This window comes from Muntiacus reevesi, chromosome X (genome assembly GCF_963930625.1).
Source record: "Muntiacus reevesi chromosome X, mMunRee1.1, whole genome shotgun sequence".
In the NCBI taxonomy this organism is placed as follows: Eukaryota; Metazoa; Chordata; class Mammalia; order Artiodactyla; family Cervidae; genus Muntiacus; species Muntiacus reevesi.
The window spans coordinates 23,544,914-23,559,741 of NC_089271.1; the positions used below are offsets into that span (position 1 = coordinate 23,544,914).

General features: G+C 39.0%; 1 non-coding gene across 1 annotated transcript; it reads right to left on the reverse strand.

Annotated features, from left to right (window-relative positions):
* Positions 1-861: 861 nt before the first annotated feature.
* LOC136154913 (U6 spliceosomal RNA) lies at positions 862-963 on the reverse strand. Its single transcript, XR_010660614.1, has one exon. It is a non-coding gene; the product is annotated as a U6 spliceosomal RNA (small nuclear RNA).
* Positions 964-14,828: the final 13,865 nt, after the last annotated feature.

A 14,828-nucleotide genomic window follows, 5' to 3' on the forward strand; every position in this document is an offset into this window, starting at 1 on the left:
CACTTATTTTCAACATTATAAAAGAAGTTTAACCAGTGTAAAAAGTAAAGAAAAAGAAATAGTAGGCATATATATTAGAATAAATAAAAATATGGGTTGTAACTGAAGAAATAAAAGTGGAGTATAAATGAGAAAAACTCACAAGCATCTTCAAACAAACATAATTACTTAGGAACTTACAGCATATATAAAAATCAGTTATAGCAGAAGCAAACACATAGAAAATGAAATGTTAAAATATACTACTTCCAATAGCATAAAATACCCAGGAGTAAAGTTAATAAAATATGCCAAAATATGTGCAACTATGTACAACATAAATTACAAACCATTCTCAAAATAAAATCAAGACCCAAATAAATGGAGGGCTATAATAAATTTATGGGTTGGAAAATGCCATGTTAAGAGATGGCAGTTTTCCCAGGTTTTTTCTGTGGACTCAATGGAATCACGGTCAAAATCAGAGCAGATTACTTCTTTACTTCTGAAGAATCTAACAAAATGATTCTAAAATGGATATGGACATCAAAGGGTCAAAAAATAGCCAAGACCATCTTTAGGGAGAACTAAGGGGGAAGATGTTCGTCTAAGACACCAAGTCCTATTATAAAGCTGTGATGATTAAAACAGTCTGGTGCTGGTACATGGTGTGTGTGCTTGAAAGCTCAGTCCTGTTCGACTCTTTGTGACACCATGGATTGTAGCCCGCCAGGCTCCTCTCTGTCCATGGGGATTCTCCAGGCAAGAATACTGGAGTGGGTTGCCATGCCCTCCTCCAGGGGATCTTCCCAACCCAGGGATTGAACCCAGGTCTCCTGCATTGCAGGTAGATTCTTTACCACTGAGCCATCAGGGAAGCCCGAAAATACGGAATGCTTCATGGATATGAGTGTCATCCTTACACAGGGGCCATGCTAATCCTTTCTGCTTCATTCCAATTTTGGTATATGTGCTCAATTCCAGATTGATTTCAGTACTATTAACAAAATTAAAGCCACCATAATTTTAGGGGGAAATAGAAAATATCTTCATGATTCTGGAGTCAGTAGAGACTTTCTGGACAAGATTTGAAAAATATTACCCATAAAGGAAAGAAAAATGACAAATTGGAGTACACTAGGATTAGGAACTTTTGTTCATTGAAGGACACTGGTAAGAAAGTGAAAAAGCAACCCAGAGACTATAATAGAATATTCTCAAGATCTATATCCAACAGAGACTTGTTTCCAAATACAGACAGATTCCTGACAATCAATTAAAAGCTGTACCATAATAGAAAACTAGGGGAAAGAGTTGAACAGACAAATCATAAAAGAGGACATGTAAAAGGCTGAGAAATATATGAAAAGGCTCTAAAATATCACCAGGCATTAGGGGAAAAAAAGTGGGGGGGAGTGGGGCAGGGAACAAACCACGGATTTTGCTTTCCCAGAAGTCTTTGCATAAAACTACTATTTGTATCTCATTGACCAGAACTTGTCACTTGGAAAACTCTAGTTGCAAGAGAGGATAATGAAGGAGTGCCTGATTTCTCTAATTTCTTCTGTGTTACTGGCTAAAGAGAAGGAGACTGAATATTAGTGGTGAATAGCAGGTGTCACATTCTGTGATTGAGTCAAGTGAAATGTCTAAGAGATGTATCGAATATACAGGTCTGGAGGGCAGCAGAGAGGTCTGGAAACAGTAAGCAAGGTTCATAATTATGCAGAGGGTATTTCAAAGTTGTCACTAAATCACTAAAGAAAATAGAGTGAGTAGAGAGGTGAAGATAGAATCCCAGTGCAGAGAAAATTTTAAGAATCTGTCAGAGCAAGAGAGGGAGTCATAGAGGAGTTTGAAAGACCGCAGAAGAAAAGCCAAGTGAGAGTGGTATTTGGGGAGTGAAGGGAAGTGAGTTGCAGGGAGAAATTAGGCAAAACTTGTAATACTAAGGCTGAATCTGAATAGGCAAAGTCGGAAAGGGTGCTCTTGGAAGTCAAGAACAGGCCAAAGTGTGAACTTAGGCTAATCAGAGAATATTTACGAAGTTGAGGGCATTTTCTCTCCAGTTCTCTAAGTATTTTATGTCAAGCATATGGAATTTTGGGGTTCAACCTGATTTGGAGGTATTTATTCAGATGATAATAGTTGGAACAAATTTCAGAATTTAACACCTCCCACAATAGTTACACTGTCTGGTCATGGGCCCCAGGATTGAGTGCCACATCTTAAGCTCACAATGGTCACTTGCAAAAGTCCTTGAGACAAACTGGAGTTTCTGAGTTTGTGGTCTCAGAGCTGCCTTATTAGCCTGAGGGGAACTGGGATTGATATTAGCATGGTTCTCATTGTCTTCACTGAAGGTGATAATCATTTCTTTCTCCCAACTTTCCTAATAGCCATAAATGGCCTTGCTCCTGCAGTGCTGAGTTTAGTTGGGGAAAAAAAAATCAGTCATTTGTCTTTTAGCAAACTCATCAATCCATTCTCATATCCCTGCTAATGGTACTGATTTTCACATGTACTATTTAAACTACCTGAGTAGAAATGGGAAAAAAATAATTTGCTGGTTGAACAAAATTGTTACTCTCAGTGAGATTTTGTGCTGCTCATGTCATTTTAAAAAAAACTTCCATGGCTTTGGATTAAATTAACAAGCTTACAAGCACCATGAAGCGAGTTCCTAGCAAAGAAGGTAACCAGTAGAGTAGACATTGAATATTCTTTCCAAAATACATTGAGGAAAAAGGGGTATATAAGCTAATTTGTCTCAATGAGCATTTTCCACTTTATTGTGTTGTGCTTTTAAGTGGCATTTTGCTTCAGGTTGATTTCTTTCAGTTATCAAAGTTGTAACCATTTTCTTCCAGCTCATCAGATGGTATATGCTTGGCAAATATAACATGATTATAAAGAAACTGAGGAGTTGAAATGGAGAATTGCATTTCTAAGAGCATATAAAAGTCTGCAGAAATCTAGTCTGCCATCTCCCTTCTCACAAATTTAGTTCCCAGTTCCTCTTTCTTTTAGTAAAACAGTGTAGTTTTATCTCTTCATATATTCTGTCTACCTCTGGTAATATTTACGTTTTTAAAATATGCTATTTAAATTACTATTTATGATTTTTGGTAAATAAAAATTTCTCCCAATTAAGATGACCCCTTCTACCCCTTAGACATTATGACAGCCTGGAACCAGAAAGACAAGACTGAGTGTCTACAGTTTGTTTACAAGTTGCATTATAGCATGTGGCATTTGGATGGGTGGACGAAGTTATTTTTATTTTAGACTTGATTTATTTTTCAATATGGAGACGTAGTGAAACATTTGCTTCAGGGTCTTCATTGGCAGTACTGAGGTTTCCTATAAGGATGATACAACTTGGAGAAATAGCAAGACCCCAAAATTCTGTACTTAGGATTTTTCTGCTGCAGTATCAGCTTCCCACTTTATACAGCCCTGTAATTGATGTAGTTCATCCTGCTTTCCTCTCACTGTATCGGTTTATATTTATATGTATGCAAATAAGATGTCATTTTTGAGCAGTTCTCAGAAGGAATTGAACATGACTTTACTGTTCAGATTCCTTAATTTCCTTCTTTCCCTTCCTTTCTTTTTTCCTTCCCTCCTCCATCTTTCCCTCCCTGCTTTCCATCTTTACTTCCTTATTTTGGTCTTCCTTTGACAAAGATTTTAAAATGTCTACTATGGGCACGGAACTAAAAAAGCAGGCACAGGCTTGGCCTGAAGGCACTTAGAGTCTGACCACTTTCTTCAACAGGTGCCTGAGGCTTACACAATGAAAGTTTCAGGCAATCCAACTGGATTTGCTTGGTAGACTCTTTTTTAAACATATTAATTTATTTGGCTGTGTCAGGTCTTAATTACAGTGCATGGGATCTTTGTTGCCTCATGTGGGATCTTTCACTGCGTCACTCAGACTCCAAAGCCTATGGACTCAGTAGTTGTGGTGCAAGGGCTTAATTACTCTATGGCATGTGGGATCTTAGTTCCCTGACCAGGGATCAAACCTATGTCCCCTGCATTGCAAAGTGAAAGTGAAAGTCCCTCAGTCATGTCTGATTGTTTGCGACCCCATGGACTATACAATCCATGAAATTCTCCAGGCCAGAATACTGGAGTGGGTAGCCTTTCCCTTCTCTAGGGGATCTTCCCAACCCAGGGATCGAACCCAGGCCTCCCACATTGCAGGCAGATTCTGTACCAGCTGAGCCACCAGGAAAGGCAGATTCTTAACCACTGGACCACCAGGGAAATCCCCGCTTAGCAGATTCTTGACTGTGGTTGAGATTTTGAGAATTTTGAGTAATGTGTTCAAAGTCCTTCATAGTTTTCCAAAGCATTTTTTGGAAGGATACATTTACATGTAATTAATATACTTCTCATAATTCACGCCTAACCCAAGACCAGCTGGATGGCAGAAGGAGTTAACTCTACTAGCTTGCTGTGCATTTTTTACTACACTCATTTAAAAATAAGTAAAATTTGAAGAATATTCTTCATACTTTGACAGCCAGAATCATCTTTGCCCTCATCCTAATGAGTGCATTTTTCTACATTCTTGTCTCATATTTACACTGTGCCTCTGTTTCTTGTCATTGCATCTTGGCAAGAGATAAGTGGGAAAATGTGAAGACTAAACATTCTATCTAGAAGAATTTTACTTTTCCATTAATAGTCTAAGATATTTTTTATTAATGATTTATAAGTACATGTGTAAATTTGATGTTAATTCATGCTTACACGAGGCTCTTCTAGCATGATGAGGCTCTTCTAACATTAAAATAAATTTTTGTAGCTACATCTTGGCTTTAGTGAGATGGAGTTTAGTGATGTTGTGAAACAGCTGTTTGATTAATTTTATAAAGTCTAGTGGTTTTTGTCTTTGCAAAATTTGTTTGCTACTGGTCATGCTGATTTTTCCCTCAGAAATTTGAAATGGCAGCTGAATGTTTTACCAGGTTTCTTAAGAACTTTTTACTGCTAGGATAGCTGCTGGGCCATAAAACTAGAAAGAGAACTAGCATTTGGTAAGATGGTTACTACATGAGGTTAGGGAGTTGGAAAGTTCCATTCTCACTCTGCTCCAGGCAGTTGTGCAATCGTAATAGATTTTTACCCTTTTAACATGCTGTTCATCTTCAAGAAAACATACTGCTAATGTGTTAATAGCTTCATTTGACCCAGGAAGGGATATTTTGTTGTCTGAGAACATAGTCAAAGGGCAAGTGGTCTTTGCTGGACCACAGGAGTAGATGAGCTGTAAGCTCGCCCACTGCCCTAGCCATCTATAGTTTAGACATCTTCTCCTGTCATGCTGTTTAGATTTGGATTCAGTCCTTAGCCTGAAGCTCATGGAGTTACTCACAAGTCAGTAGAAGTGGAATTTCATTCTGCTTTTCTTTATTATTTTTTTTGGTTTTAATTTTATTTAGTTTTTTTTTTTCAGTGAGTTTTGTCATACATTGACATGAATCAGCCATGGATTTACATGTATTCCCCATCCCGATCCCCCCTCCCACCTCCCTCTCCACCCGATTCCTCTGGGTCTTCCCAGTGCACCAGGCCCGAGCACTTGACTCATGCATCCCACCTGGGCTGGTAATCTGTTTCACCATAGATAATATACATGCTGTTCTTTCAAAACATCCCACCCTCACCTTCTCTCACAGAGTTCAAAAGTCTGTTCTGCACATCTGTATCTCTTTTTCTGTTTTGCATATAGGTTTATCGTTACCATCTTTCTAAATTCCATATATATGTGTTAGTATGCTGTACTGTTCTTTATCTGTCTGGCTTACTTCACTCTGTATAATGGGCTCCAGTTTCATCCATCTCATTAGAACTGATTCAAATGAATTCTTTTTAACGGCTGAGTAATATTCCATGGTGTATATGTACCACAGCTTCCTTATCCATTCGTCTGCTGATGGGCATCTGGGTTGCTTCCATGTCCTGGCTATTATAAACAGTGCTGCGATGAACATTGGGGTGCATGTGTCTCTTTCAGATCTGGATTCCTCAGTGTGTATGCCCAGAAGTGGGATTGCTGGGTCATATGGCAGTTCTATTTCCAGTTTTTTAAGAAATCTCCACACTGTTTTTCATAGTGGCTGTACTAGTTTGCATTCCCACCAACAGTGTAAGAGGGTTCCCTTTTCTCCACACCCTCTCCAGCATTTATTGCTTGTAGCCTTTTGGATAGCAGCCATCCTGACTGGCGTGTAATGGTACCTCATTGTGGTTTTGATTTGCATTTCTCTGATAATGAGTGATGTTGAGCATCTTTTCATGTGTTTGTTAGCCATCTGTATGTTTTCTTTATTATTATTATTATTTTTAATCTGCCCACTCTCTGATCTTTCTCACATAACAGTATGGATGACAATGAGAAGAGCATCTCATTTTATTCCGTTTCTCTCTTAGTGATCACTTTCAGATGTCAAATTCTGTTTTAACTTCAGGATTTTCCATTTTCTTCTGATTTTACTTTATTCTTATTTTTAATAATAAATCTACATCCTGTCAATGTTCTAAGGAATATTAAGATATATCCTTCACAAACCTTAAGTATCACAGTGGATTAAAAGAGTCATTGTGACCATAACTTAGATTACTTTTTGCAAAGAAATTAGCAGGTATTAGAAAATAATGATAAAATGGTAGGTATATTTAGAAATAACGTTTAGGTACCATTAACTTCCTCAACATTTTTTTTTCCATTTGTTTTTATTAGTTGGAGGCTAATTACTTTATAATATTGTAGTGGTTTTTGTCATACATTGACATGAATCAACATTTTTAAGAATGGAAATATTTTCTGTACTATGCATAACATTTTACATCTCCATTTTTAACAATAATCACTTTCTTTTTAAATTAATGATGTACAATTAAAAGTAAATGTAGAAAAGTAACAACAAAGTAAAATTCCCTTAAAACATATAGAAGAGCAAAAACAAATCAAAACATCTTTCAAGTAAATTTTTAAGCATGAAGATAATTGTTTAAAATAAATTGTTGTCAATGCCTTTTATATTAATGATGTTAATTTTTAAATAAATTATTCATGCTCAAAATTAGAGCAAACGTACAAAAAATAGAAACAAAAATTTTCTTAATAAATCAGACATACACAGATGTACAGGACAGAATTTTGGACTCTGTGAGAGAAGGCAAGGGTGGGATGTTTCAAGAGAACAGCATCGAAACATGTATATTATCTAGGGTGAAACAGATCACCAGCCCAGGCTGGATGCATGAGACAAGTGCTCGGGCCTGGTGCACTGGGAAGACCCAGAGGAATCAGGTGGAGAGGGAGGTGGGATGGGGGATCGGGATGGGGAATACGTGTAACTCTATGGCTGATTCGTGTCAATGTATGACAAAAACCACTACAAAAAAAAAAATCTACAATATTGTAAAGTAATTAGCCTCCAACTAATAAAAATAAATGGGAAAAAATGAAATTAAACTAGAACATTTTTCATTCCAAATAACTTATTAATAGATATGGAGAGAAGGATATCTGGAAGGATAGAGAATATTCTTATAAAGATAAACTTATACAGCCCATGCAAATTTGAAATAAAATCATTAAATTTTATCTGAATTCAACAGGAGGAATAAAAGAGGTAAAGGTGTTGGCTAAACTTGCTTCCTCAGAGGTTATGATTTCCTCCAACAACTTGATTGAGATACAGCTGATGTAGAACATTTTGTAAATTTAAGATGTACATGTTGATTTGATACATTTATGTATTATAAAATGATTACCACCATAGGTTATCTAGCACCTGCATGATGTCATATAATTACTATTTTTTTAAGGTTAGAATATTTAAGATTTATGAGGTTACCAACTTTCAAGTACATATATCAGTATTATTAATTATACTCATCCTGCTGTACATTGCCTTGATTCATGGACCTAACATTCCAGGTTCCTATGCAATATTGCTCTTTACAGCATCAGACTTTGCTTCTATCACCAGTCACACCTACAATTGGGTGTTGTTTTTGCTTTGTCTCCATCTCTTCATTCTTTCTGGAGTTATTTCTCCACTGATCTCCAGTAGCATATTGGGCATCTACCAACCTGGGGAATTCATCCTTCAGTGTCCTATCTTTTTGCCTTTTCATACTGTTCATGGGGTTCTCAAGGCAGGAATACTGGAGTGGTTTGCCATTCCCTTCTCCAGTGGACCACATTTTGTCAGAACACTCCACTATGACCCATCCATCTTGGGTGGCCCTACACGGCATGGCTCATAGTTTCATTGAGTTGGACAAGGCTGTGGTCCATGTGATTAGATTGGTTAGTTTGCTGTGATGGTGGTTTTCAGTCTGTCTGCCCTCTGATGGAGAAGGATAGGAGGTTATGAAAGCTTCCTGATGGGATAGACTGACTGAGGGGGGTACTAGGTCTTGTTCTGATGGGTGGGGCCATGCTCAGTAAATCTTTAATCCAATTTTCTGTTGATGGGTGGAGCTGTGTTCCCTCCCTGCTCTTTACCTGGGGCCAAACTATGGTGGAGGTAATGAATATAATGGTGACCTCCCTCTAAAGATCCCATGCATGTACTGCTACAGTTGGTGCCCCCAACCTTGCAGCAGGCCACCACCAATGCATGCCTTTGCCAGAGACTCCCAGACACCCAAAGGCAAGTTTCCTGTGGGGTCACTGTTCCTTTCTCCTGGGTCCTGGTGCACAAGGTTCTGTTGTGCCCTCCAAGAGTCTATTTCCCAGTCCTATGTAAGTTCTGGCAGCTCTATAGTGCGGTTAATGGTGACCTCCTCCAAGAGGACCTATGACATACCCACACCCAGAGCCCCTGTCCCTGCGGCAGACCACTACTGACCTGTACCTCCACAGGAGATGCTCAAACACAGTTCTGTCTCAGTCTCTGTGGGGTCCCTGGGTCCTGGTGTACAAGATTTGTTTGAGCCCTCTAGCATGTCTGGTGGGAACAGGGTTTCATTCTAAACGCAAATTCACCCCTCCTACTGTCTTGCTGGGGCTTCTCCTTTGCCCTTGGATGTGGGGTAGCTCCTCACAGTCGTTCCAGAAATTGGATTAAGCAGGAGATGGCAAGAGTAAATGTCGACATTTTAGGAATCAGCAAACTAAAATGGACTGGAATGGGTGAATTTAACTCAGATGACCATTATATTTACTAGTGTGGGTAAGAATCCCTTAGAAGAAATGGAGTAGCCATCATAGTCAACACAAGAGTCTGAAACGCAGTACTTGGATGCAATCTCAAAAACAACAGAATGATCTCTGTTCGTTTCTAAGGCAAACCATTCAATATCATGGTAATCCAAGTCTATGCCCCAAACAGTGATGCTGAAGAAGCTGAAATTGAACTGTTCTATGAAGACCTACAAGACCTTTTAGAACTAATACCCAAAAAAGATGTCCTTTTCATTATAGGGGACTGGAATGCAAAAGTAGGAAGTTAAGAAACACCCGGAGTAACAGGCAAATTTGACCTTGAGTACAGAATGAAACAAGGCAAAGGCTAATAGAGTTTTACCAAGAGAACGCACTGGTCATAGCAAACACCCTCTTCTAACAACACAAGAGAAGACTCCACACATGGACATCACCAGATGGTCAACACTGAAATCAGATTAATTATATTCGTTGCAGCCAAAGATGAAGAAGCTCTATACAGTCAGCAAAAACAAGACCGGGAGTTGATGTGGCTCAGATCATGAACATCTTATTGCAAAATTCATACTTAAACTGAAGAAGGTAGGGATAACCAGTAGACCATTCAGGTATGACCTAAATCAAATCCCTTATGAATATACAGTGGAAGTGAGAAATAGATTTAAGGGACTAGATCTGACAGACAGAGTGCCTGATGAACTATGGATGGAGGTTCATGACATTGTACAGGAGACAGGGAGCAAGACCATCCCCAAGAAAAAGAAATGCAAAAAGCCAAAATGGCTGTCTAAGGAGGCCTCACAAAGAGCTGAGAAAAGAAGAGAAGCAAAAAGCAAAGGAGAAAGGGAAAGATAATCCCATTTGAATGCAGAGTTCCAAAGAATAGTAAGGAGAGATAAGAAAGCCTTCCTCAGTGATCAGTGCAAAGAAATAGAGGAAAACAATAGAGTGAGAAAGACTATAAATCTCTTCAAGAAAATTAGAGATACCAAGGGAACATTTCATGCAAAGATGGGTTCGATAAAGGACAGAAATGGCATGGACCTAACAGAAGCAGAAGATATTAAGAAGAGGTGGCAAGAATACACAGAAGAACTGTACAAAAAAGATCTTCATGACCCAGATAATCAGGATGGTGTGATCACTCACCTCGAGCCAGATATCCTGGAATGTGAAGTCAAGTGGACCTTAGGAAGCATCACTACGAACAAAGCTAGTGGAGGTGATGGAATTCCAGTTGAGCTCTTTCAAATCCTGAAAGATGATGCTGTGAAAGTGCTGCACTCAGTATGCCAGCAAATTTGGAACACTCAGCAGTGGCCAAAGGACTGGAAAAGATCAGTTTTCATTCCAATCCCAAAGAAAGGCAATGCCAAAGAATGCTCAGACTATCGCACAATTGCACTCATCTCACACGCTAGTAAAGTAATGCTCAAAATTCTCCAAGCCAGGCTTTAACAATACATGAACCGTGAACTTCCAGACATTCAAGCTGGTTTTAGAAAAGGCAGAGGAACCAAAGGTCAAATTGCTAACATTCGCTGGATCATCGAAAAAGCAAGAGAGTTCCAGAAAAATATCTATTTCTGCTTTATTGACTATGCCAAAGCCTTTGACTGTGTGGCTCACAATAAACTGTGGAAAATTCTGAAAGAGATGGGAATACCAGACCACCTGACCTACCTCTTGAGAAACCTGTTTATTTTTGCTTTTATTTCCAATATTCTGGGAGGTGGGTCCTAGAAGATCTTGCTGTGATTTATGTCGGAGAGTGTTTTGCCTATGTTCTACTCTAGGAGTTTTATAGTTTCTGGTATTACATTTAGACCTTTAATCCATTTTGAGTTTATTTTTGTATATGGTGTTAGAAAGTGTTCTAGTTTCATTCTTTTACAAGTGGTTGACCAGTTTTCCCACCACCACTTGTTAAAGAGGTTGTCTTTTTTCCATTGTATATCCTTGCCTCCTTTGTCAAAGATAAGGTGTCCATAGGTTCGTGGATTTATCTCTGGGCTTTCTATTCTGTTCCATTGATCTATCTTTCTGTCTTTGTGCCAGTACCATACTGTCTTGATGACTGTGGCTTTGTAGTAGAGTCTGAAGTCAGGCAGGTTGATTCCTCCAGTTCCATTCTTCTTTCTCAAGATTACTTTGGCTGTTCGAGATTTTTTGTATTTCCATACAAATTGTGAAATTATCTGTTCTAGTTCTGTGAAAAATACCGTTGGTAGCTTGATAGGGATTGCATTGAATCTATAGATTGCTTTGGGTAGAATAGCCATTTTGACAATATTGATTCTTCCAATCCATGAACACGGTATGTTTCTCCATCTGTTTGTGTCCTCTTTGATTTCTTTCATCAGTGTTTTATAGTTTTCTATGTATAGGTCTTTTGTTTCTTTAGGTAGATATACTCCTAAGTATTTTATTCTTTTTGTTGCAATGGTGAATGGTATTATTTCCTTAATTTCTCTTTCTGTTTTTTCATTGTTAGTATATAGGAATGCAAGGGATTTCTGTGTGTTACAATGAGGTACCATTACACGCCAGTCAGGATGGCTGCTATCCAAAAGGCTACAAGCAATAAATGCTGGAGAGGGTGTGGAGAAAAGGGAACCCTCTTACACTGTTGGTGGGAATGCAAACTAGTACAGCCACTATGAAAAACAGTGTGGAGATTTCTTAAAAAACTGGAAATAGAACTGCCATATGACCCAGCAATCCCACTTCTGGGCATACACACCGAGGAAACCAGATCTGAAAGAGACACGTGCACCCCAATGTTCATCGCAGCATTGTTTATAATAGCCAGGACATGGAAGCAACCTAGATGCCCATCAGCAGACGAATGGATAAGGAAGCTGTGGTACATATACACCATGGAATATTACTCAGCCGTTAAAAAGAATTCATTTGAATCAGTTCTAATGAGATGGATGAAACTGGAGCCCATTATACAGAGTGAAGTAAGCCAGACAGATAAAGAACAGTACAGCATACTAACACATATATATGGAATTTAGAAAGATGGTAACGATAAACCTATATGCAAAACAGAAAAAAGACACAGAAGTACAGAACAGACTTTTGAATTCTGTGGGAGAAGGCAAGGGTGGGATGTTTAGAGAGAACAGCATCAAAACATGTATATTATCTATGGTGAAACAGATCACCAGCCCAGGCTGGATGCATGAGACAAGTGCTCAGGCCTGGTGCACTGGGAAGACCCAGAGGGATCGGGTGGAGAGGGAGGTGGGAGGGGGGATCGGGATGGGGAACACATGTAAATCCATGGCTGCTTCATGTCAATGTATGACAAAAACCACCACAATATTGTAAAGAAATTAGCCTCCAACTAATGAAAATAAATGGAAAAAAATATATTACTGTTCTCTAATTGGTTTCAACTCCCCCCGCCCTAAATGCAGGATCTATGGAGATAAGGCCCTGATCTTTTTTATTCACTCCTCTATTCTTAGCCCCTTGATAGCATCTGGCTTATGGAATTTTTCAATAAATGATGGTTGAATGAATGAGTGAATATATGAGTGAAATTCATTAACTTTTAATATGCAGAAGAATTGTCTCTTTTATCTGTTTTGTCAAGTTTCAAAACTTTCATATGGCAGATTTTAAAAAAATTTCTAGTTGTTTGAATATTTGCATATTAGGTATGTTGAAGAATCAAATTCCTTATGACTATACAATGTAAGTGAGAAATAGATTTAAGGGACTAGATCTGATAGACAGAGTGCCTGATGAACTATGGATGGAGGTTCATGACATTGTACAGGAGACAGGGATCAAGACCATCCCCATGGAAAAGAAATGCAGAAAGCAAAATGGCTGTCTGAGGAGACCTGATAAATAGCTGTGAAAAGAAGGGAAGTGAAAAGCAAAGGAGAAAAGGAAAGATATACCCATTTGAATGCAGAGTTCCAAAGAATAGCAAGGAAAGATAAGAAAGCCTTCCTCAGTGATCAATGCAAAGAAATAGAGGAAAACAGCAGAATGGGAAAAACTAGAGATCTCTTCCAGAAAATTAGAGATACCAAGGGAACATTTTATGCAAAGATGGGCTCAATAAAGGACAGAAATGGTATGGACCTAACAGAAGCAGAAGATATTAAGAAAAGGTGGCAAGAATACACAGAACTGTACAAGAAAAGATATTCATGACCCAGATAATCAGGATGGTGTGATCGCTTACCTAGAGCCAGACATCCTTGAATGTGAAGTCAAGTGGGCCTTAGGAAGTATCACTACGAACAAAAATAGTGAAGGTGATGGAATTCCAGTTGAGCTCTTTCAAATCCTGAAAGATGATGCTGTGAAAGTGCTGCACTCAATATGCCAGCAAATTTGGAAAACTCAGCAGTGGCCACAGGACTGGAAAAGGTCAGTTTTCATTCCAATCCCAAAGAAAGGCAATCCCAAAGAATGCTCAAACTACCACACAGTTGCACTCATCTCACACGCTAGTAAAGTAATGCTCAAAATTCTCCAAGCCAGGCTTCAGCAATACGTGAACTGTGAACTTTCAGATGTTCAAGCTGGTTTTAGAAAAGGTAGAGGAACCAGAGATCAAATTGCCAACATCTGCTGGATCATCGAAAAAGCAAGAGAGTTCCAGAAAAACATATATTTCTGCTTTATTGACCACGCCAAAGCCTTCGGCTGTGTGGCTCACAATAAACTGTGGAAAATTCTGAAAGAGATGGGAATACCAGACCACCTGACTCACCTCTTGAGAAACCTATATGCAGGTCAGGAAGCAACAGTTAAAACTGGACATGAAACAGCAGACTGGTTCCAAATTGGGAAAGGAGTATGTCAAGGCTGTATATTGTCACCCTGTTTATTTAACTTATATGCATCATGAGAAACGCTGGGCTGGAGGAAGCACAAGCTGGAGTCAAGATCGCTGGGAGAAATTTCAATAACCTCAGATATGCAGATGACACCACTCTTATGGCAGAAAGTGAAGAAGAACTAAAGAGTCTCTTGATGAAAGTGAAAGAGGAGAGTGAAAAAGTTGGCTTAAAGCTCAACATTCAGAAAACTAAGATCATGGCATCCAGTCCCATCACTTCATGGCAAATAGATGGGGAAATAGTGGAAACAGTGGCAGACTTTATTTTTCTGGGCTCCAAAATCACTGCAGATGGTGATTGCAGCCATGAAATTAAAAGACGCTTACTACTTGGAAGGAAAGTTATGACCAAACTAGCATATTGAAAAGCAGAGACATTACTTTGTCAACAAAGGTCCATCTAGCCAAGGCTATGGTTTTTCCAGTGATCATGTATGGTTGTGAGCGTTGGACTATGAAGAAAGCTGAGTGCCAAAGAATTGATGCTTTTGAACTGCGGTGTTGGAGAAGACTCTTGAGAGTCCCTTGGACTGCAAGGAGATCCCACAGTCCACCCTAAAGGAGATCAGTCCTGGGTAGAACTGATGTTGAAGCTGAAACTCCAATTCTTTGACCACCTGATGTGAAGAGCTGACTCTTTTGTAAAGACCCTGATGCTGGGAACGATTGAGGGCAAGAGAAGGGGACGACAGAGGATGAGATGGTTGAATGGCATCACCAACTCAATGGACATGGGTTTGGGTGGGCTCCAGGAGTTGGTGATTTGTAGGGAGGCCT